This window comes from Ambystoma mexicanum, chromosome 4p, assembly GCF_040938575.1.
Source record: "Ambystoma mexicanum isolate Mex_15411 chromosome 4p, UKY_AmexF1_1, whole genome shotgun sequence".
NCBI lineage: Eukaryota > Metazoa > Chordata > Amphibia > Caudata > Ambystomatidae > Ambystoma > Ambystoma mexicanum.
The window spans coordinates 222261744-222283071 of record NC_090927.1 but is presented as its reverse complement, the minus strand read 5'-3'; the positions used below and the strand labels follow the sequence as shown (position 1 = coordinate 222283071).

The 21328-nt window shown below is 45.1% G+C and overlaps 1 long non-coding RNA gene across 1 annotated transcript in view; it reads left to right on the top strand.

Annotated features, from left to right (window-relative positions):
* Positions 1 to 1753: 1753 nt before the first annotated feature.
* LOC138453157 (uncharacterized) overlaps positions 1754 to 21328 on the top strand; it is a 253342-nt gene continuing 233767 nt past the window's right edge. Inside the window, exon 1 of the long non-coding RNA XR_011260369.1 lies at positions 1754 to 1985. This is a non-coding gene — a long non-coding RNA (uncharacterized lncRNA). The remainder of the gene's footprint in view (positions 1986 to 21328) is intronic.

The following is a 21328-nucleotide window of genomic DNA, read 5'->3' as shown; positions in this document are numbered from 1 at the left end:
TCAGCCACCTCTTCTGCCTCTCTCATCTCTGACTATCTGTCTACTATCCAGGAGTGGTGTGCCGCCAATGATCTCTGCCATAATGCCAGTAAGACTGAGATTCTCCTCATCAGCACACACGCTTTCTCCTTTCCTGCCACTCTCTGGCCCGCCTCTCTTGGTTCCCTTCCTGCTCCCACCTGCGAGGCTAAAAGCCTCAAGGTCATCTTCAACTACACACTCTCATTCTCTCCTCACATCTCTGACATTTCTAAGAAGTCACACTACCCGCTGCACCTCCTCAGAGGGAATTCTTCCTTTCCGCTCCTTCCCCCAGATGCTCACTGTCTCCAGAGCTCTGGTTCTCTCTAGGCTGGACTACTGTAACAGTCTCTTTCTAAATCTGCCTGCCTCTACTCTCTGCCCTCTGCACTCATCCAGAACAGGATTGTGAGGCTTGTCCTTGGCCTTAAGCCCAGGGATCGCACCTCTCCAGAACTGAAATCTCTACACTAGCTCCCAGTGGCTGTGAGGATTAAGTTCAAAACCCTCTGTATTGTCCACAAGGCCTTCTGGGGCATGGGGCCCCAATACCTTCAACTCTCTCTTCCTAAATATCTTCCTTCTCGAGCTCTTCACTCATCCGTCTCCAACTCCATGAGGGTCAGTCGCTTCTCCAAGCAATGAGTTGGTGCTAGATCTCTTTCTTCGGCTGTGGCGTCCCTCTAGAGCAGCCTCCCTGCCTCCCTGAAACTTGAGGACAACCATCTCAGGTTCCGGAATCACCTCAAAACCTTCCTCTTTGCTTCTGTTTTCTCTCCTCCTCTCCTGAACTCTTAGCTTAAACTGAAACTGCACTGGTCACCTGGCCTCCCTCTGATCTCGGGCCCAGGTCCCCTCCCCTGCCAGTTGCACACCTGCACAGTCTCCCTGGCAACCCCCTGCACTTGGGGACTGTTTTCTGCATCCCCACAGCTCCCTACCAGCATTTGACACATGATGTCTGAACTGCCCTCCAGCTGACCACACTTTTACTTATTGCTTTTATTTATTCTATTTATTTTTACTGCCAATCCCATGTTCTGCACTGTCCCCTCCTCCCTCCCCCCACACTTTTCCCATTCTCCCTTCTCCTGCACTTGTGTGATATGAGTGACACCTGGCCTAGTAAGATCATTGTCTCTGTCTTCCCTCTGTACCCCCTTGCTTGCCTCGTCGCGCCTTGAAATACCTGCGTATATGCGTGTTATAAATGCCATATCGTATCATATCAAGCAATTAATTGCACGCCATATCTTCCAGGAATGCATACACTAGACTGTGACCAATTTGTTGGGAGATCAGGCAATTAATTACACTCCATAAGTCGCTTTTTTTGTAACCAATTTTGTAACCAATTTTGTAACCAATTTTTGTAACCAATTTTGTAAGCGATCAGGCAATTAATTGCACTCCATATCTTCCAGGAGCGCACGGGCTATACTGTGACCAATTTGTTGGGAGATCAGGCAATTAATTACACTCCATAAGTCGCTTACAAATGTTTGACTCCCTACCAGCGAGCCTGTTAGAAGACGATATTTTTTATTGCCTCTTCACGATTTATGTGATCTAATGCTAACTGAGAGACATTTAAAGCAGTCAGAATAATGACTGTGAAGTAAACACACCGAACAGAACATGCAGCCCTGCTGGCCAGAACTGAAAGGGGAAGTGCTTTCTGTCTCCATTGAGCAAATTGTCTAAGATTATCCTAGGTTGATCTGATCAACAGTGGAAGGCTGGCTCTAATATGCCCACGTGAGAGGGCTGACCTCAGGTACAAGAACTGCATAAATTTCGAGGCAACTGCCATGCTAAACTTCTTCTCACACATCTGACTGTATGAGATCCGGCACAACCGCAGCCTTTGTGAAGTGTTCTGCAGCCCCGCCGGATATCTCTCTTCAACATGAAAGTTCTCTACTTGCTGCTTATCGTTGGGCTCATTGTCATGGAAACTAATGGTAAGATGCAATAACCCAAGCTTTTCATATTACTGACTGGCTGTCAGCTGTAGGTGTGTGCCTAAGAAAGGCAATCACTGGATCAATGGATTATTGATATTGATATTGATATTTAATTTCTATCGCGCTCGTACGCAAGTGTTTGCGGTGTTTATGGTGGTGACCATGCACGTATTAATATCACCATTCTTATATTCCCGCCGCGTCAGCTGAATTGCTCATTCAAGTCAGTTCACTTAAAGTGCTGATGAAATTTCTCATCAGCTTTGAGAGTCATACAAAAAATAAACATCAGTAGTGCAGCATTTTAAACAGCACGTACCTGCTACAGTTTTAGAAAGGGATTGATTATGAATTATTGAATAGCTCGTTTGATGACATATGCACACAGTGTAGGTCTTTTAATGCATTGGCATATTACCATTACTCGGCAGAGTACTAAGATTTAGCTTCCATACTCTGGCACAGCGCAGAGTCTGTGTACATTGTGGTGATAGCCAAAGGCGTTGCTAAGGGCGGGGGGCGGCTGAAGGGGCTATAGCCCCGGGTCTTTTGGCCCCGGATAAAACCTCAGGGGCTACAACCAAAAGGCTATGGCTAGCCCTGAGTCAAGCCAATCATGACATTAGGTTGCCCCTGATCTTTTCCAGACCTTACAACACCCCTGGTGACAGCGCTGCAATGTTCATTTATATTTGACATCCATAATGATGTGCGCCGTGTTTCAATTTTCTCAGTTACTACTTCGAAAAATCACTCATCATTTAAAACATCTCACAATAGTGAAATAAAAACATTCTGGCACACACCTTCAGCTCCGTAATGTTCTTTATTCGTAATCATAGAGGGTACATGTTGGTACTTGATAGGCTTGATAAGAGCCGCGTAGTTATAAGCAGTGGGTACACTTTGTTGGTTCCTTGAATTAAATCATCCTGTATATCATCCTGTATACATCAAGACGATTAATTGTTCAGACTTCATTGTTTCCCCACAGCATTTAGTTCAACAAGTAACTTTGTCACGGCATGTTTCTAGATGAGGAACGATTCCATCGGGTGCCCCCTCTGCATTGGATGCAGACGAGGATAAATTCACCCCAGCGGCATGGTGGGATATGCTCATTTCCCTTGAGCATTGCAGGTCATACATTGAAAAACATTTGTGGGGGTTTCAGAAAGTTAGCATTGTTTAAGACATACTCTCTGCAGTTCAACTAATTCAAGTCAATAGTTGCAATAGTTGAATTACAAGTGTTTCAGAAATGTTGCAGGACTTTGGTTGGTCAGAGGTCAGAAAGTGGGTAACAGTGGCTGAGTGATTTAGAAAACACCCTGAAGGTCTACTATCTGACAGCTACATGTGTCCCACTTAAAGACAATAACCCTATTTACCTACATTTAGAATTTGGGGTAAAAGTTAGACAGACCAATCTAACTAAGCCAATATAGTGAATTCTTTAACCTGGCCCTATGTCTATTCCTAATTGTTTGTCTACAATTGTAATGCTTGAACATGTATTTTCATTTTTAAGATATAAATATTGGCCTACACGTCCCAGCATGCTTACTTCTGTTAGATAATAAGTCAAACTGTGTAAATGTGAATCTTACCACACTGCGTATGCGCTCAAACAGGACAGCTGGATTTTATGGCGTATTTGACGCCACTTAGATGTGTGTATTTTATGAACGAATGTGCTGGGATTTATACAGCACAAACCCATCTTTGAAGCAACTGAGTTCTGTACAACACAGGGCGACAGTGATAGGGTACATTAATAAAGATGGAATTAGAGGGATAGAACATTATGCTAATATGACTGGTATCGGACCACCAGTCCAAAGTGATTACCCCAAGCATTATTGGCCTCCGCTCCTGCCATTAATGCTATTAGCACCCAACCAACAATCTAGGGTGCTAATGTCCTTAAATCAGCTTCAACCATTCCAGCGCACCAATTCTCCTGAAAAAACTACCAACCAAGATGGCCGTCAGAGAAATGTTAAAAGGAACTTGCAAATGACTACCAATAAGAAGGACATAGGAGTGTATACCTGACTCCCTGCTACATGCTGCTCACATTAAGGTTGCACTTCAACAGACATGTGCAGAGGTTATTCTGAGGCTTACAGAAGAGGGGGTATAGAGTATCGAGGGAAATGCAGACCCAGTTTTTATGAAGTTGTTGGTGGATGTACAGATGCTGTCTTGTTGAAACTATGTTTCTGTGGCGTCCACACAATCTTACCTCCCAATCAGCACCATTGAGTTCCTTGCTCCACATAAGTGATTCTGTCTCTTGCCTTCTTCTGCTCACTTTTGATCCTCTAAAACGTATGTTCAACAGAAAACACATGTCAGAAATGTGTTCAACACCTTCATTCACAAGCAACAGGAGGGGAGTGGGAATCTCCAATGCACCTTACACTTCTAATGAAATCACAAGGACTGCATTTATATTTAATGTGTCAGGATGGATCACTCAATGGGCAGCATATGGAGTCGCCCTCATGATTCCATGACTACAACAACCACCTCCTGAAAATCTGTTATGAAGGGTGTCAGTATTGATTAACACAAAATGATGCAAGTGTCCTTGCTGGACCCCCTTTTTTAATACACAATTTCCAGGATATAGTGCCCAGTTTGCTTCATGGCTCCAACTTAAAGTCTCAGAGAAATATAGCGCCCACGACACTATTTGACTGCACATCCCCAGGGATAGAGTGCTCAGCTCACTTCTCAATACTCTTACCAGCATGTATTTCTACCCCCTTGCTTAGGGAAGGGCTTTGGTATAGATAGTCTCACCCTCTAGCCGGGGACGTCATTTCACCAAATTGCCAGGGGTAGCAGAAGTGACATCACACGTCGCTTGACCTCTGATCACATCACAGGAAGTGATGTGATTTCACTGCACCCCAAAGTGACATTACAGGAAGTGATGGAACACGACCTTTCACCCCTTGACAAAACGTGAAGTGAAATCACATCACATTGTTTCTAAGTACACTACGAAAAAAATGTTTACGATATCCCTGTAAAGTGATATAAATTTCATACAAGAATGGATCACTATATGTATCATTAATAGTAGTGCTTGTAGGCCCATATTACCAAATTACTCTGAATGCAAGCAGACGTTCAAGGCCAAACGATATGATATGTTATTATATAGCACTTACACTTAAGTGCTTCATATAGAACCAATATTCATACAATATCACACAACCTGTGTTAATTTATCAACCTCAGCAAGGTCAAAGGCTGAGTTGACCTTACCGGGAGCCGAACCTGCAACCTGCAGATCTCACACACATTGCAGCAGCCAGCGCTCAACCCACTGAGCAATCTTACCAGCTATAGCTTTCAGAAAACCAGCCACTCCAAAAACAAGGAGCCACTTGCTGCTGGCCACAGCCCATGAGCCCCAATTTAAAAAAAAAAAACATTTTTTCTTTTTCCTTTTCGTTTTAGGGGTAGCAAGGGAGACTACAGGGGTAGCAAGGGAGACCTCCGGGGTCGCAGTTGCGACCCCTGGCAACACCTAATTGACATCCCTGCCTCTAGCCGCAGTTTGCCCTTTGGGATTAATGTTAAATGTTAAATGTTAAATGTTAAAGGTGTTTGACCCGCGCACCGTCACCAACGGAATTGGTCCCCAGACCCTCAGGCAGATCTGTAAACGATAAAGGTGGGATGGGTTAGTAAGGTGAAGAAGGGAGTAGGATAGTGAGAGGAGTGGTGTTCTGTTGGCAGCATCAACTCGGTATACACCGGGTGCTGAGCTTTGGTGCGGGTATCGGATCGGAGTCAGTCCGCGTGTGCTGTTGTTCCTGCTTGTGTGTTGTTGCAGTGTTGTGAAGTGCGTGCGGCTTGTTGTGCGAGAGATGGTTGTGTGAGTTTTTTGAGTGAGATAAGTATGCAGAGTTTGAGCTTATATTAGTTAGTGGGTTACCTGACCTTTACCATGCAAACATTCATAGCTCTGTCCGAGTGCGAATGACAATTCCTTTTTGAAAAATGCCTCCCAGCAAATAGATATTCTCACAGTCATCCTCATGAACTAATGGTGATACCTTTGGAGACACTCCTGCCTGCAAGTATTTCTTCCCACTTGCTTAGGGTTTTTGCCAGGCCTGCTCATGGGCAGACACATGCAGGCTCTTTCAAAGGCCTCTCTCACCCTCATGGGTCCAGTCTTATAGGACTGCTATGATTTGACCATGGCATAATTGTTTGCAGCGGATTTGACCGTAGTCAATTTCGTTGCGAACCCAATTTTGTCGTGGGCAAAATCATACCAATCCATCCCCCATGCCTTCACTCCCTCCCCCAATAAATCCCGACCTCCTTCCCCCGCCCAGCTCCACCCAATACATCCCCAACGCCTTCCCCCCACTTACCTTTCACAATCCACTTCACATCTGACCCTGTAGGGTCAGTTCCGTCCCTGCAACACAGGTCGGAACAGACGCTGTAGGGTCTCTTACTCTGTTTCTTGTGTGGGTTTTTTTGATTTTTTTCAAACTCCCCCACTTCCAATGTCCTGGAAGCAGTGGACACCACCACAATCCCCGTTCCCATTATAGCAAGAAAGGGGATCAGGGGACACCCCTGCGACCCTGTTCCCCTTGTTTGCCATAATGGAACCGTATGCCTATTTGACCAAATGTTTGGTTGTACGATCATTTCGAACAGCCTAAATTCGGTCAAATGGGCCATACGGTCACACAAAATTCAGTCACATTGGCCAATACAGTCTTATATGGGGTCTATGATATAAAACTCTGCAAAATGTCCTTGTCCAGCAAAATGTATTGTTGCCGCGAGAGCACATCATTAACACGAACACATGCTTAGGAAATGGCTGCCTCCAAGTCATTGGCAAGCAGGACTTTTAAAAATGATTTTCCATTGGAACTTTTTCTTTTAAATATGCTAATATATCTTTTTTTTATTATATTATGGGCAACATTTTTCAATCATAACATTTCTGTGAGAACTTCTGCTTAAATGTAAGCCTGTCAGAGGGCAGAGAGTTTGCTGGATTTCGGCCTGACACGTTAAGTTATGAAGAATGGCAGAGCTAGCTGCGATAGGTCAGAAGCAGGACTCGGACAGCAGGGTATGTTTACGAGTTTTATTTTTCTCTCAAAGTCTACCCTACTCTTATCCTAATCCTACTTTTCAAGCTCTATTCCATAACAACAGTTAATCCAAAAAGGTGCTCGACAGGAGTTCAATCTCAAATTAAATAAATGTGTCTGTCTGGAATCCTACTCTAATCTAATCACTGTCTCTATCCATTAACAGAAAATACAAAAGACAACAGAGCAAAGACTTTGGGGAAACTACCCACAGAATGGGATGGCTGCAGGCACCTGACACCTATGCTGTCCTTCTTTTTTTTAGGTTCCAGCCTATGTTTATAGTTCAAGTCACACAGTTCTTGGCGGCTGAAATGTTATACTGTTCTTCCAGCTGAACCTTTTGGTCTCTTGTCCCAATCTGGCTTTCTTTCAGTCTTTCCCCCTCTTTCTTACTTCCCAGTGTTGGATACTTTCAGTCTCTTCCCACTCGTTCTTAGTCCCCACTCCAGGGACTGACTCTGGGGTTTTCTCACTTTGCTATCCCCACTCTGTTTTTTTTTCCAACTCTCCCATCTCTAGGGTGTTTCCCTTTCTCACTCTTTCCCTGGGGTTTCATCTTTCTCTCCCCACTCTGGGGCTTTTTTTCTTCTTATTCACCCTCTGGGGTTCTTTCACCCTCTCTCCACTCTTGGGCTATTTCAACCTCTCTCCACTCTGGGTTCTATCAACTTCTCTACAATCTGGACCTTTTCCAGGCTCTCTCCACTCTGGGTTCTTCCATCTCTTCATCGCTTCTCCCACTCTTAACTGGAGCCGCCGCACCTGATTGCTGTAGGTGCTGCTTTTCTGTGCTTCTCGGGAAGGGTGCTGGGTTGGTTGAGCTTTCCTCCCTTTGTAGAGCTGCTTACGCGACTCATCATCTGAAGTTGGGCATTAAAATGTACAAGTAAAATAGAATGGAGATGTTTTTTGGGGTTGATTTACACAACTCCCAATACTTGATATTTATTTATGTGTATATATATTATTACCCTGTGTATCTCCACATTCTACCTGTCACTGATTGACCTTAGGGTATGTAATAACCTATGTTACATTTATATTATCAATACTCATGTCTTGTTGGTGATACTCAATGCTAATCTGTACATATGACACAGTCATTATTTACCCAATTTGGTACTGTGATTTTAACTACAGCCTTGAGGATGACCGATTGGTCGAAATACGTGTCGGCTGATGGTCGAAACATGTGTCGGCTGATAGAACTGTTAGACCTCACCAATAAACCACATCTTGGAAACAGACATTTGCTTTCCATATATAATGATTTTGTGTCTTCATTGATTATAATCTAGTTAATTAATTTAGGGTCTATGTGCAGATGAACAACACAATACTCTGTATTAGTTTACCTTGAGAGGCTCTGGGGGGGGCTCTGTTGTTGTTGCTGCTGCAATTGACAACCCACGACAATATTGAGAACCTAGCGCACCATTACCTGTTACACCCCACATTCTTGTATTATATACCAAAATACGTATTATTTTCTGTAAAAATAAATGAGGTCATTTCTCATTTGTTTTTTTTTCCCATTAGGTTATTTGTACAGATTTCAGGAAAAAAGTTTGGAAGAACCATTATTTCTTGGTTCAAATGGAATGCAGAGAGTACCTTGGGTAAGAAATTGGGTGGTTCATAGAACCACCTTAACCCAAAGAAAAACGGTGAAAGATCCACTAGCCGCTAACATCTGGATCTCACTGACCCTGCGAGGCGATGTCAGACCTACTAACAAGGTTGTTTTCCAGGTGACAAACTTAATGTCGACCAACGCCATTGGTTCAAATGGTTTGTGATCTAGGGCCACTAGTACCACATTGAGATACCAAACCGGGTGGGGACAAGAAACCCGAGGGTACATGCTAGTGAGACCCTAGATGTCTTTTTATTTTTGGATTGGCTGACAACAGAAGCAGCTAGTCAGAGTTCCTTTATGCTCCTATGGCCCCTAAGTAAATACATTTCGCCACCTGCACACGTGCATAAGCAAGGTGTGAGGAAAAGGACAACACATTGTCTAATGAACAATATAATGGGTCAATATCGTTATCTTTCACCCAGAAGCTAAATCTTGACTATTTGCTTTTGTATTGTATCCTGGCTTTCTGAATTATGTGCAAATTATTCTCAGATAGAAGCAAGTGACCTAAGGTTAGCTCCTCAGGAACCAAGTGCTCAGGGCTAACTTGTCCGGAGCTGGATGCTGGATGTAATACTGCACAGTTCTGTTGTGTCAGTAGGGGAAACCTCTCCGCTTGTAACTGAATTGGTTTTTGTCGGGCTAGCTGCAGGAGATCCGAGAACCAAACTCTGGTTGGCCAATAAAGGACTACTAATATCATTGTACAATTTACTGTGTCCCTGAATTTGTGAAGTACTTTCTATATTAGAGGAGTCGGTGGAAAGGCGCAACACCCAGCGACCTTGCACCCTGTCCTGCTCATTAGGCTTGTAGGAGGGATACGGAATGCTCTTGCATCACAAACAGGTCTATCTCTGGGTGAGGATCAGCATTGGAACCGAATGATAGGGCTTTCACTTTTAATACGTGCAGCCCAGTCTGCTGCACCTGTCCACTTCTGGGTTCTGTTTGCCTGGCAGGTGCACAGTGTGAAGATGAATGCTGTTGCACACTGCCCAGTTCCACGCATCCATGGCTAGCTTGCAGAGGAGAGGGGACCTGGTTCCACCTTGCTTGTTCATGTAATACATTGCTGTGGAGCTGTCCATCCTGATTAGGGTTTCTCTGTTGGTTAAGAGGCATTGGAACCCTTTCAGGGCTAGAGAAACTGCTGTAAGCTCCAGATTGTTTATGTGGAACTTACTCGAACTTCCTCTGTTGAACGTTCCATATTCCGTGAATGAAGTACCTATTCAGGGTTGCACTCCAGCCCTCCATGAAAGAGTCTGTTGTGACTGCTAGTGCATGTTCAACTTGATGGAAGGGAGCTCCTTTTATCATATTGCACTCCTGCTTCCACCATAATAGGTCTTGTAATATAGAGGGGGGTGGAGACCGTGTCTAACTGCATTTGAATTGCTCTTATCTTTAGTCTGGCCAGAGGGTTTGTGGGGACACAATAGGCTAGCAGTCCTAGAAGATGCTGCTACCAACAAGCTGATGTTGACCGTCTGCTGATGAAGTAATTCACTGCTGCCACAATATTATTTACAAATCAAAAACCTTTAGCCCTGTGTAAACTCATACAAAACTTTCTTCATGTCATTAAAAAGAAAGAAAACCATATACAAGAAACCCCAGGCCCGAGGCCAAGGCTATGCAGGACAATCTCAAGTAAGACTGATCAAACTGTTCACTTCAGTCTCAGTTCAGAAGGGGGGGTTATTGTCTTTATCCTCCTTTGGGATTAGTTTGTTATGGCCAGTACTGTTCCTTCCAGCTCCTCATGCTCCTTCCCCATTTCTTCTTCCAGCGGCAAATTGTCAAGCTTCTTAAAGATGGCTGTTATCAATCTTACCAAGGCTCCCAAGGCTTACCAAAGTTAATGCTAATTTTTCGCCTTCAATTAAAATTTTGATTCCTCTTGCACTTTGTTTTCTTAAGATGTCGCCAAAGCAGTGGTCTCGTTCATTCCTCACTCCTTGACAAGTTAGAATCAGATATTTCAAAGATTCTGTTGAGTGTGAGTCTCCACATAATCTACAACTTGCAGGGCCACTTTTCTTTTTTCTTCTCTGGGTTATTTCTCTTGTTGGTAGGATATTGAGACGAAACCGCATATGCATCGTCCGCATGTACCAATTGGGGAACAATTTCAAGTAGCTGGGAATGTTTTTTAATTTTTGAGGTTTTGACCAGAAGTCGCAATAGTCTTTGTACCTCCAGTTGTGTTTCTGTGCAATCCATTCCCTTGTGTAGAATTTATTTTTTCATTCTGTCTGGATTCTTCACTAAGTCTTCGTCTGTCTCATTTAAATCCTCCCGAATTGCTTGTCAAGTTCCTTGCCAGTTGTTTAGTGTGTCATCTGATTGGTCCTTCATTGCTGTTTTGAAGACTTTGAAGCCGCCCCCCCCGTCACGTCATCCTCCAGGCATTTGCGGTAGAATTGTATCAATTTCCATACCATTACTGTGTTTAGAGAAGTCACGGCCAGATCTCTCTTTATAACTTGGACAGGTAATGATTTTGGTAGCTGAAGAACTGTGTACCAGAATAGGCTTTCTAGAATGGACCATATTTGAAACGGTAGCAGGACTGATGTTTCAGCTCTGTAAACTAATATCGGGACTACTTTCATCCTATAAAAGGAGACCATTGGAGTGAGCGTGAATCTCCTTTGTAGTATGATTTTCCCTTGTGACGCCAGGTGGACTGTTTTTCTTCTCAGCTCCGCTGTTCTTGGTGCTTCACTCTTACTATTATTAATACAGACTCCCAGATAGGTAAAAGAGTTGACCTTCTGATTTTTTTTTTCCTTTGAGAGACCATCCGAGCTTTTTCTTCTTCCAGTTGTTGTAGCCCCCGGACAAGTTTAAAATTCTTGATTTGTCCGGGTTGATTGTTAGATCATTTATGTCGACGTATTCCTGGATGGCCACTAAGTGAAGTTGTAAACCCACTGCGGTCTGATCAATTAGTACAATGTCATCCGCGTATAGCAGTCTACTGATTGTTGATCCAGCCACCTTTGGGGGAAAGCAGCGAGTTTGCTCAAATGCCTCATCGACGTCTAACACAAACAAGTTGAAGAGTTCTGGTGCTAGAGGGCCGCCTTGTTTCAGACCTGTTCTTATATTTATCTGGTCAGACATTAGCCCAGTTTTGTCCAAACTTACTCTGATAACTGTGTCAGAGTGAAGATCGTTGATGTTTTCCATGAATGCCAGAGGGCAATTCCATTTTTCAAGTTTATCCCACAGTTTAGGGCGTCTAATGGTGTCAAAGGCTTTTGATAAATCGATAAACGCGATGAAAGTTCTCTGCTCCTTGTTTCGAACTGTTTGTGCTTTTAATAAATTAATCTAAAAAATGTTGAGGAAAGTCCCTCTCCCTTTAACAAAACCTGATTGCTAGGGGTATCTATGTCCGGCTAAATGAATCCATACGGATAGGCCTTTTAGCAATATAGTCGCTAAAACCTTTCCCACCACATCCAGGAGGGCTATTTGTCGGTAGTTGCCTGGATTTGTTCTTAGCCCCTTTTTATATATGGGCACGACCACTGCTGCCTTCAATGTAGTTCATATTTTTTTGGCCCCTACGATGTATGCAAAAAGTTGGTGCAAGAAGATGGCCGACTCGGGTCTGTTGCTCTTCAACATAACGTTTTTTAGCCCGTCCGGGCCTGGGGTTCTGGACATTTTCAATGTCTTTAAGATGTCTTCATTTGCCTCAATTCCTGTATCCAGTTTATCCCTATATTTTAGTGCCTCCTTACTTGCATATGAATATTCTATTGCATTTGTGAGTAAAACTCGCACCACACTGATGCTTCAATTGGGTTCGCCAGCAGAGAGTTTTGGGGGATGACATTTTCATTAATAATTCTCCAAATTTCGGTGGTATTTTTTGCTCTTATTTTTTGGAGAATCTCCTCTGCTTCTTGGTTTAGCATTGTTTTGTTGTGCAGGTACAGCCAGTTATGATGTATTTGTTTTAGTTTGTGGATCTTCTTGGCATAGCCCTGCGGTCGAGTCTTCTTCAGCCAGGTAATAGTTTTCTTAAGTGCTTTTTTCTTTTCTCTGATCGATCTGTCATATACACGACGGTGTGTAATTATCAATTTGTTACCACCATTTCCACCGTCTGACAAATTCTTTTAATAAAGGAACGTAATTGATTTGCTGTTTGTCCGCTTGTTGTTGTAAGGCGGCTACCATCTCGTTTAGGTTTGCATTTCTCATCGGCACTATTTCAGGCCGTATTCTTAGTCAGTTTTTTCCCAAGTTGATAGTTAAGGTGTTCCGGTATAAGTTTTTAACATTGTCACTGATGTTCAGGCAAGTTAATTTCAGAATATTGTAGTCACTGGCCTGTGTTGTTACCAACTCCAAAGATTGAGTAATATGAGCGAAATTGGAAGGGATACATATTTAATCCAGTATGTTTGCAGTACCAACCCCCTTCCACGTTGGTTTGCCTGGCATGTACCCTTGAGTTAGGCCATTCAGTATGGTGCAGTCTCTAGATTGCATCGTTTCTCTCCACCATTTACCACATTGTACTTTTTCCATGGATGTTGCAATATCGTGTTCAATAGCATAACTCCCACCTTCTAAACAAGTGCAATTCAGGTCTCCCATAATTATTAGGAAGGGATAATGCCACTTTTCTCTATGGGCATCAATTAAGATGGCTATGTCGTCCGGTAGAGTGTTGTTCATAGGACTGGCCGGATTCCAATAGACGTTTAGCAATATTAGGACTCTGTTGTAACCTGTTGTGTGTTTTTCTTGTTGTAAAACCACCAACTGGATATAGGGGGATGGGTTTTCAGTGTACAGCAAGGTTCAGTTCAGATCATTTCTGATAGCCACTAGTAGATCATACATTGGTCTACCCTTCAGTCCTTTCAGAGCTGAGTTTAACAGAACCCCGTAACAGTCCAGTATAGTACTTTTGGTCAACCATGTTTCCTGCACACATAGTACTTTTAGGTCCTCCTTTTGCAGATCTCCTATGTTAAACAAATGACCAAAGCCCCCAGTGTTCCAGCTGGCAAGGGTCCATGACTCTCCAGGTTCTCTCTTTTGACGTTATTGATTTTGCATTTTGTTCGATATTAGGTTGGATAACCATTTCTATTTGGCCTCATCGCTGTCAGCCTAATTTCTCCTGCTATTGCCCCTTGATATGGTCGTATTTGCAATAAATAATTTTGGTTTGTATTTCCGGCCTTCTCTTGACGGACTCTGATGTTTGAATTCCTTTTCTTTCGGCTTCTCTGCACTTTCATATAGGTCAAATCCCATCGGCTTCAAATGATGAGCTTCGTCCAACAAATGTTGTCTTACTAGTTTTGAGACCGTGTGTAAGACTACTTTATCTGTACAGTTCTCATCTACAAATTCGACTATTGCTAAGTCATTTGAAGTGATCAGTCTCAGAGCCGGTATATGATGTAGTAATCTTACTACATTCATTCTGTTAAGGATCAATCGGTCACTAAAGTGCAGTACCCATTCCAAGGTGAGTCTGTGTTGGTAAATTGTGTATTCCTTTACTCCATTTTGAGTATTCCAACCTTTACGGCCTTTTCGGCTGCACTCAAGTCTGTCACTTTGTTCGGTTTCGGTGAACCAGCTCTGCACCCGTGTTGTTCTCTCGACCTTGGATCCTGCCTTCCCTTGTCCTTGGGATCTGTGGTTATTTTGTTGCCCTCAGTTTTAATCGTGGTGTGTGACCTTAACTTGCTTTTTGCCCTGGGTTCGCTCTGTCAGTTTTTGATGGACCACTGTTTTTAAATGTACACGTTTGTGGGCTGTTCGGGTTACTACGGTCTGCTGAAGACCCAACCACATTCTCATTTGACATATTTGATTCACTCTCCTCATTCGAGGCATCTTCATCTTTGGCGTAGTCCGGGCTTTTGTCTCTCTGCTCGCCTTGTGCCTCCTGCTCCTCTTCTTCCGATGTTGGGTAAATAGAGAGGTCCATTAGATCTGGTTCGGATCCTTCCTCTTACGAGGACTCTATTATCACTGGTTTTTTGTTTCAACGTTCCTTTATCAATTAATTCGTAGTGTCCACAGGTTGTTCGTGGACTAGTGAGGGCTCTTTAGGCAACACAAGTTTTTGATGAAGGTCCGGCTTTTGTTTGATTTTTGTTTAGCCGTTTGCCTTTGATTCTTTGTCTTTTTCTGGTCTGTTGGTTTGACTGTGTCCATTTGTTTTTTTTGTTCCATTTTTCACCCAAATGTTTACTTCTTTTTCAAACCTCCTCTGTTTCTGTCCCTACTTTGGGGCCTTTTTTCATAAAAATTTCACAAATGGTTAACTCTTAGGTGTTTATCAGAGTTTCGCTAACCTCGTTTTGTGATTCAATGGCTGATCCCATCACCAAGCACCGGTCCAACAGGCCTTCACAATGACTACCTAGTTGTCTTAATTTGGTATCTTCTTTACTTTTTCTAATCGACTTGCCAGATGGTCCTAAATTAGTTACCTCATTAGTGGGGTTTGTAACTGGTGAGTTGTTTACATTCTGTTCCAGCCATGTGGTTCCCAGAGACGTAGAGCTATGACAGTTCTGTGAGTTCCTGGCTGCCACGTCTCGGGCCGACTGCTGGACTCGGTTCAGATTCCGTGTGCAAGGCGATATAGTCACTCGTCCCATTGACTGCCTGCCATTTGTTAAATTCGCCCCCGTTTTTATCTGCGTCAGAGCCAGTTCCCAATATTTGATTGTCTGTTGGTGCTGCACCTTTTGTGGGGCCCAATAACAGTGAGGTTTCCAAAGTACAACTTAAACCCCCACCAGTGTCCTCTCCCAAGTGTGCCTTCCTCCGATCTCTTTTATCTTTCATTATTGGCTCTATTATGTCATGTAAATGTTGGGAGACACACGCCGTGCTGTTGTCCATTTTACTCTGTAAAGATGTTATAAAACCTTCCACAAAGATGGTCTTTGCATGCACCATCACCAGCAGTGTTGAATGGTCTTTGAGGGCCTCCTCTATACCTTCATACAACTTCATGAAGGGTTGTAGGATTGCTGTCATTGCTGCTACCCGGAGAAAGTTGTCCTCCTGGTTGCCTGTTGCGCCCTTCGTTGTAGATGTTTTTTCGTTGTTGTTGTTCCCACAATCGGTTGTCATTGTTGACTTCTCCTTGGTTTTGTTTGTTGTTCTGTTGCTCTCAGACCCCAATTTCCCTGGATCGATTGTTTGTGCTGGTCGGTCCCTTACTGGGACTGACAACCTCCGGGCTGTGCTTGCCGGGGCCGTGGCCGCCTCAATGGTAGCCCTTGGGTTTTTTCCTCACTAGATCTTTCAATTACCCTTGATGTTTCTAGTAGAACGTCATCAGAGATTTCTGAGTCCCAGCTGACTGCACCAAGCTGTTGGTTCCATAGAATGGTTTCTAATTTGGTCCCTGCCACACTGGGGGAGCTCTTTTTCTCAAAGTAAAACCTACATGCGGGCGTCATGTCTTTTAGGGATATTGTCTGAGGCTTCCATGTGTTCATGATCTGCAGCTGCCGTGAAGAAGTCAGAACAGGGTGTTTAACCGCCACAGCCCTCTTGTGCGGGAGCCACGTACCGGTGTATTGTTCCACAACTCTACTCTCATTGCTCTGTTTGCTTCGTTTTGCCATGTATCTCGTTGGAGGGCTTGACCTGACCACCACCGCAACCATTGCTCCCCGTTCATTGGCCTGGCTATTGTTATCCCCTCTTTCCTCAGTAATTTCACAAGTTTTCTCTTTTCAGAGGCATTCCCACTGCTGCGCCTGTTACAGAGTTGGGGCCTCCAGGGTCTTCGCCGGATGTACTGGTGGATTGTCTTTGCAAACGTCCTTTGAACGGTCTTCCAGTGCCTCGACAATCCCGAGGCTTGTTTTGTCTATAGTTGTTTTTTTGTAGCTTTGCAGCCTCCCCAGTGACTCCTTCTTCCCCCTCCTTGTTTGTTGGTTGTTTCATGCGTACTTTATCACTCGAACTCGCAGCCAATGGTTTAACTAACGACTTGCCAAGTGCACAGACAGGCGCATGTAGGGGGTTTGTTGATGCAATAGATCGTTCGTCCGAGTTTGGGGCCTCTTTATTATTTATGGCTAAATTGCCAATATAGAGCGCTGTGCTAGCACCAATGTTTACTTTTATGATCAGTGGGAAAGCACTCAAAGACCGCGTTTGGTTGTTTGAAAGTCTGAGTTGAATAGCGGGGATGGCGCTTCCGCTGCCCTTGACGGCGTGGAACAATGGTCACCTTCACCTCCTTCAAGGTCAAAAAACACATCCTGAATGTCTCTTGGGGCCTCCTCTGTCCTACCCGTCGACAGAGGTAGACAATCAAGAGGGGTTAGTAACACTGACTCTGGCGTATTCATTTTTAGTGAAACACTTCTCCCGCTCCTCTGCTTACCTTCTCCTCGGTAACTGGAGACGTCCCTTTATCCACTCTCCCCCCGCCACCTGACACCGGACACTGTACACACTCTGCTATGCTTTGCATTGCCCCCAGGTTTTGTGTGTGCGCGAGCGTGAGCAGAGGCAGGGCATTCAGGTGCGGCAGAGAAGAAAGGCTGTTTGTCTCATGTTCCGTAGCTGGGAGAAAGAAAGACTGCTCTCCCCAGTTCTCTCAGCAATGTAAAGTTCACAGCTCTGCAATAGCCAAATCCAAGTAGCACAGTAAAATGTGTAGACCACGCGGCACACCGGACACTCTACACACTCTGCTACGCTTTGCCCCCAGGTTTTGAGTGTGAGCGAGCGTGAGTGAAGGCGAGGCATTCAGGTGCAGCAGAGAAGAAAGGCTGATTGTCTCAGGGTCCGTAGCTGGGAAAAAAGAAATACTGCTATCCCCAGTCCTCTCAGCAATGTAAAGTTCACAACTCTGCAATAGCCAAATCCAAGTAGCAGAGTAAAATGTGTAGACCGCGCGGTACACCGGACACTCTACACACTCCGCTACGCTTCGCTTTGCCCCCAGGTTTTGTGTGTGAGCGAGCAAAGGCGGGGCATTCAGGTGCGGCAGAGAAGAAAGACTGCTTGTCTCAGGGTCTGTAGCTGGGAGAAAGAAAGACTGCTATCTGCAGTCCTCTCAGCAATGTAAAGTTCACAGCTCTGCAATAGCCAAATCCAAGTAGCACACTAAAATGTGTAGACCGCGCGGCACACAGGAAACTATACACACTCCCAATGCCACAATATCGATGAACCTGTCCCGGATGGGAAACATGCTGCTGGACACGTCTCTCATCTTATCTCTAGAAACACTAAATTCTGAGTAGGGGTTCATTCCAATTTCTTGGGATTGATGGAGAACACCCTAAATCGCCTATTATCCGAATCAGTCTGTAACAAGATACTGTTGGCCCCCCTGGCCCGAAACAGCCAGTCATCCAGGTAGGGATACACATATGTGTATCTTCACCCTGAGCACAGCAGCAACCATGTTCATTATTTTTATGAATTCCCGGGGAGCTGCATTTAGTCCAAATAGGAGCACTGTGTACTGAAAGTGGGGACCCATAACCATAAAACGTAACATCTGTCTGTGCAGCAGCCAAATGGGGACGAGCAAGTGTGCATCCATTAGTTCCAGGGAACACATCCAATCTCCTGAGCAGAGCGCCTTGGCTATGTGAGCTGGAATCAACATCTTGAACTTTTCTATTGGGAGGAACAAGTTTATGTAGGACAGGTCTAGGACTCCTCTCAGGCCAGCCTGGATTCTCTTGTGAATCATAGAGATTCTGGAGTAGTAACCATGTCCCTCCTTCTGTGGAACTTTCTCCACTGCCTGATCGTGGACCAGTTTGACTATTTCTTTCAGTAGAGCTGGTGATCTGATTTGAAGGAGGGTTGGGGACTGATGAAGGGGGGCAGGAAGTGGGAGCGGAAAACTCAAAGAAACAACTGACCTGAGCGACAGGCCTTGAAAGAGGTGAAGCTAGACTATTGAATGCCGGTCTGGCCTGAACCGTGGACCCGGACGCTGGCCTCATTGTTTTAAAGAGTCTGAGGGTTGTGAGGAGGAGTGGGCGAGAAGAAGCTCTTGGTTGCCATGATTTGCTGCTCCCTGCGGTGGTACTGGGTGAACGGTCCGCCTGCCTGGCCCTTCTATCCTGGAAACCCCTGAATCCTCCAAATCCTCCAATGGCACGGGATCTATGGTCTGACCTTTGTTGGGATCCAGCAAATAGTTTAGTGGTTGGTTTGGATAAGATAGCTAAGGGTTTTGCAGTCTGGGAGCTTGTCTTTTTCTCGGTGAGCTCCTCGTCAGTTGAGGAATGGAACAAGTCTGTTCCTTCAAAAGGAAAATCTATATTCCAGTCTTGAACGTTTGTGGTGAATTTAGTAGTGTGCATCCATGCTGACCTTCTCATGTCTCTGGCTAGACACACAATATCCTGGGCAATTACCTTGGCTTCCGACTAGACCAGCCTTAAAAGCCACCTGCCTCTCGACTGGTAGTCTCCAATCTCCTGCCACGGTTTCTGGTTGACAGCCACAAGCAACGCATCCGCGTTTGCCTGCCCAAGGTTTAGACCTGCGCTTAGATATACTTTTATCCAAAAGCTTCCAGTATCATATCCTCCTTGGACAGACATGATGTAGCTGAAGCAAAAGAGGTGTATGACTCTGCCATTGGCTTAGAATACAACAAGGCAGCGGCCACCACCAGTTTTTTTTTTAATTTATTTTTTACGTCTGAAAAATGAGGCTTGGCGTGTGAGGACAACAGCACTGTCTCCCCTTCCGACTGTCTAAACCATGCTTCTAAATGCTTAATAGGAGCAAAAGTGGAGTGAAGCTTCATCCAGAACTTCTTTGCCACCGGCAAGACAACCTTTTGTAAAGGAATGACTGAACTGTTTGTCTGCTGAAGGGATAAGACCTCCGATAAAATCCTGCCTCCTGCTGCTCTTGGAGTGGTGCGGGCACCCCTGAAAACTCTGCTAGACCTGCAATGTGGTTGCTAAACGCCCTTGCCGATCTTGACGCGTCTTCCTCCTTAGCGTTGTCTGTATTTTCACGAGGAGAACTAGCTCCATGAACATTCAGCGTTGAATCCCTGCCCAGTTCCCTGTCTAGAGGCTGAGCTGGTTCTGCTGGCTCCGGTTGAGCAGCTACAGGTGCTAACGGGGCCTGCAGCCGCGGTGGCGGAGAAGGAGGAGGAGTGGGTGGAGGAGGGTTAGGGGAGGATGCAGAGGCATGGGATCCTGTATATGAGGATTTAAAAGAGCTCCTTCAGGTTCAGCCTCAGGAACCACCTCTTTGATCACATTTTCTAGTACACAGGTAACTTACCGGGACTTCATAAGTAGGATAAAATGGTCAAAGAAACCCTCCTCAGAACCTTCCTGTGAGAAATGCCACTCTTCGGCAGCAGCCGCAGCCATGGGAGTATACATGGCAGAAGGCGATGGTGCATACGTGGGCACAGCCATTCATGTGTAAGAGGCAGCAGATCTGTCAGAAGTCTGCCTGGGATGATAGCCTGCAGACTCATCTCTATATGAAGGTAGTGGATAAGCTATGCACAATGGAAAGCGAGGCTGCTCTCTTAGATCCCCAAGGCCTACAGGTAAACGGACGACTGGCCAACTGTGAGGCCCGTTCTGTGGGAGAACAGCACTCCGACATTTGGTAGTCGTCTCCCGGGGTATGTCCTGGAGTGTCCGTTCATATGGCTAACAAACTTTGGCAAGGTTTCTCTGGGATGCTCTGAGGCTGCTTGCTCAGAGTAGCTCCCTGGACCCTAGCCTGTGCCGGGAGGCGTAGTGCCCTCAGGCCTAGGCCCGGTAGTCATGTTGCGTGTAGACACGCCCTCAGGTGTAACCTTGGTGATAGAACCTCACAGCCCCTCATACTTCTGTCCGGTAGAATGACACAAATGCCCCCCGTGGGCTTGCCTGGTACAGTGTGAAGACCCCTCAGTAGAAGTACCGATAGCCCTAGAAGCCTCAAGAGTGATGCCAGTGTTAGAGTCCCTGAGACCCATCTCAAGCTGAGAATGTCCCCGAAAGGAGTCTCCACGCCGAGGTGGAGTAGAAAAAAAGATGACTTAGTTGACTCTTCTTGCACTTCCTTCAAGTGAAGGCATTGATGTGTTCCGGCCGGGATCCTGAAGACATCTCACTGCAACGCACCAGGCAGTTCTTCAATGACTTCAGATTCAAAGCATTGCATGCCATGCAGGAATCCCACGGTTGCTCAGCCTTCAAACATTCTAGAAGGGGGCAATGGGGGTCTGATGTAGGAAGTACCTCTCGCAGGATGAGCACCTGGAAAACCCGCTCGTAGACCACATACGCTGGGGTAGCGAGGCACCTGAGGCCAGAGAGATGAGTAAAAACAGAGGGGGAAAACTGTTGTGCAGTAAAAAAACACCTGCACTACCCGAGGTAGGTCCGATCCCGTCCAAGCGGAAAAGAGGACTGAGGTGAGGCACCTGTGGACGGAGCTTGCGGGTGTGGTTATGCCCGTGGCCGCGCCCTAGTGTGCTCTAAGTTTAAAGGGGAGGTATTTTTTATGAGGCAAAATGGTAACGG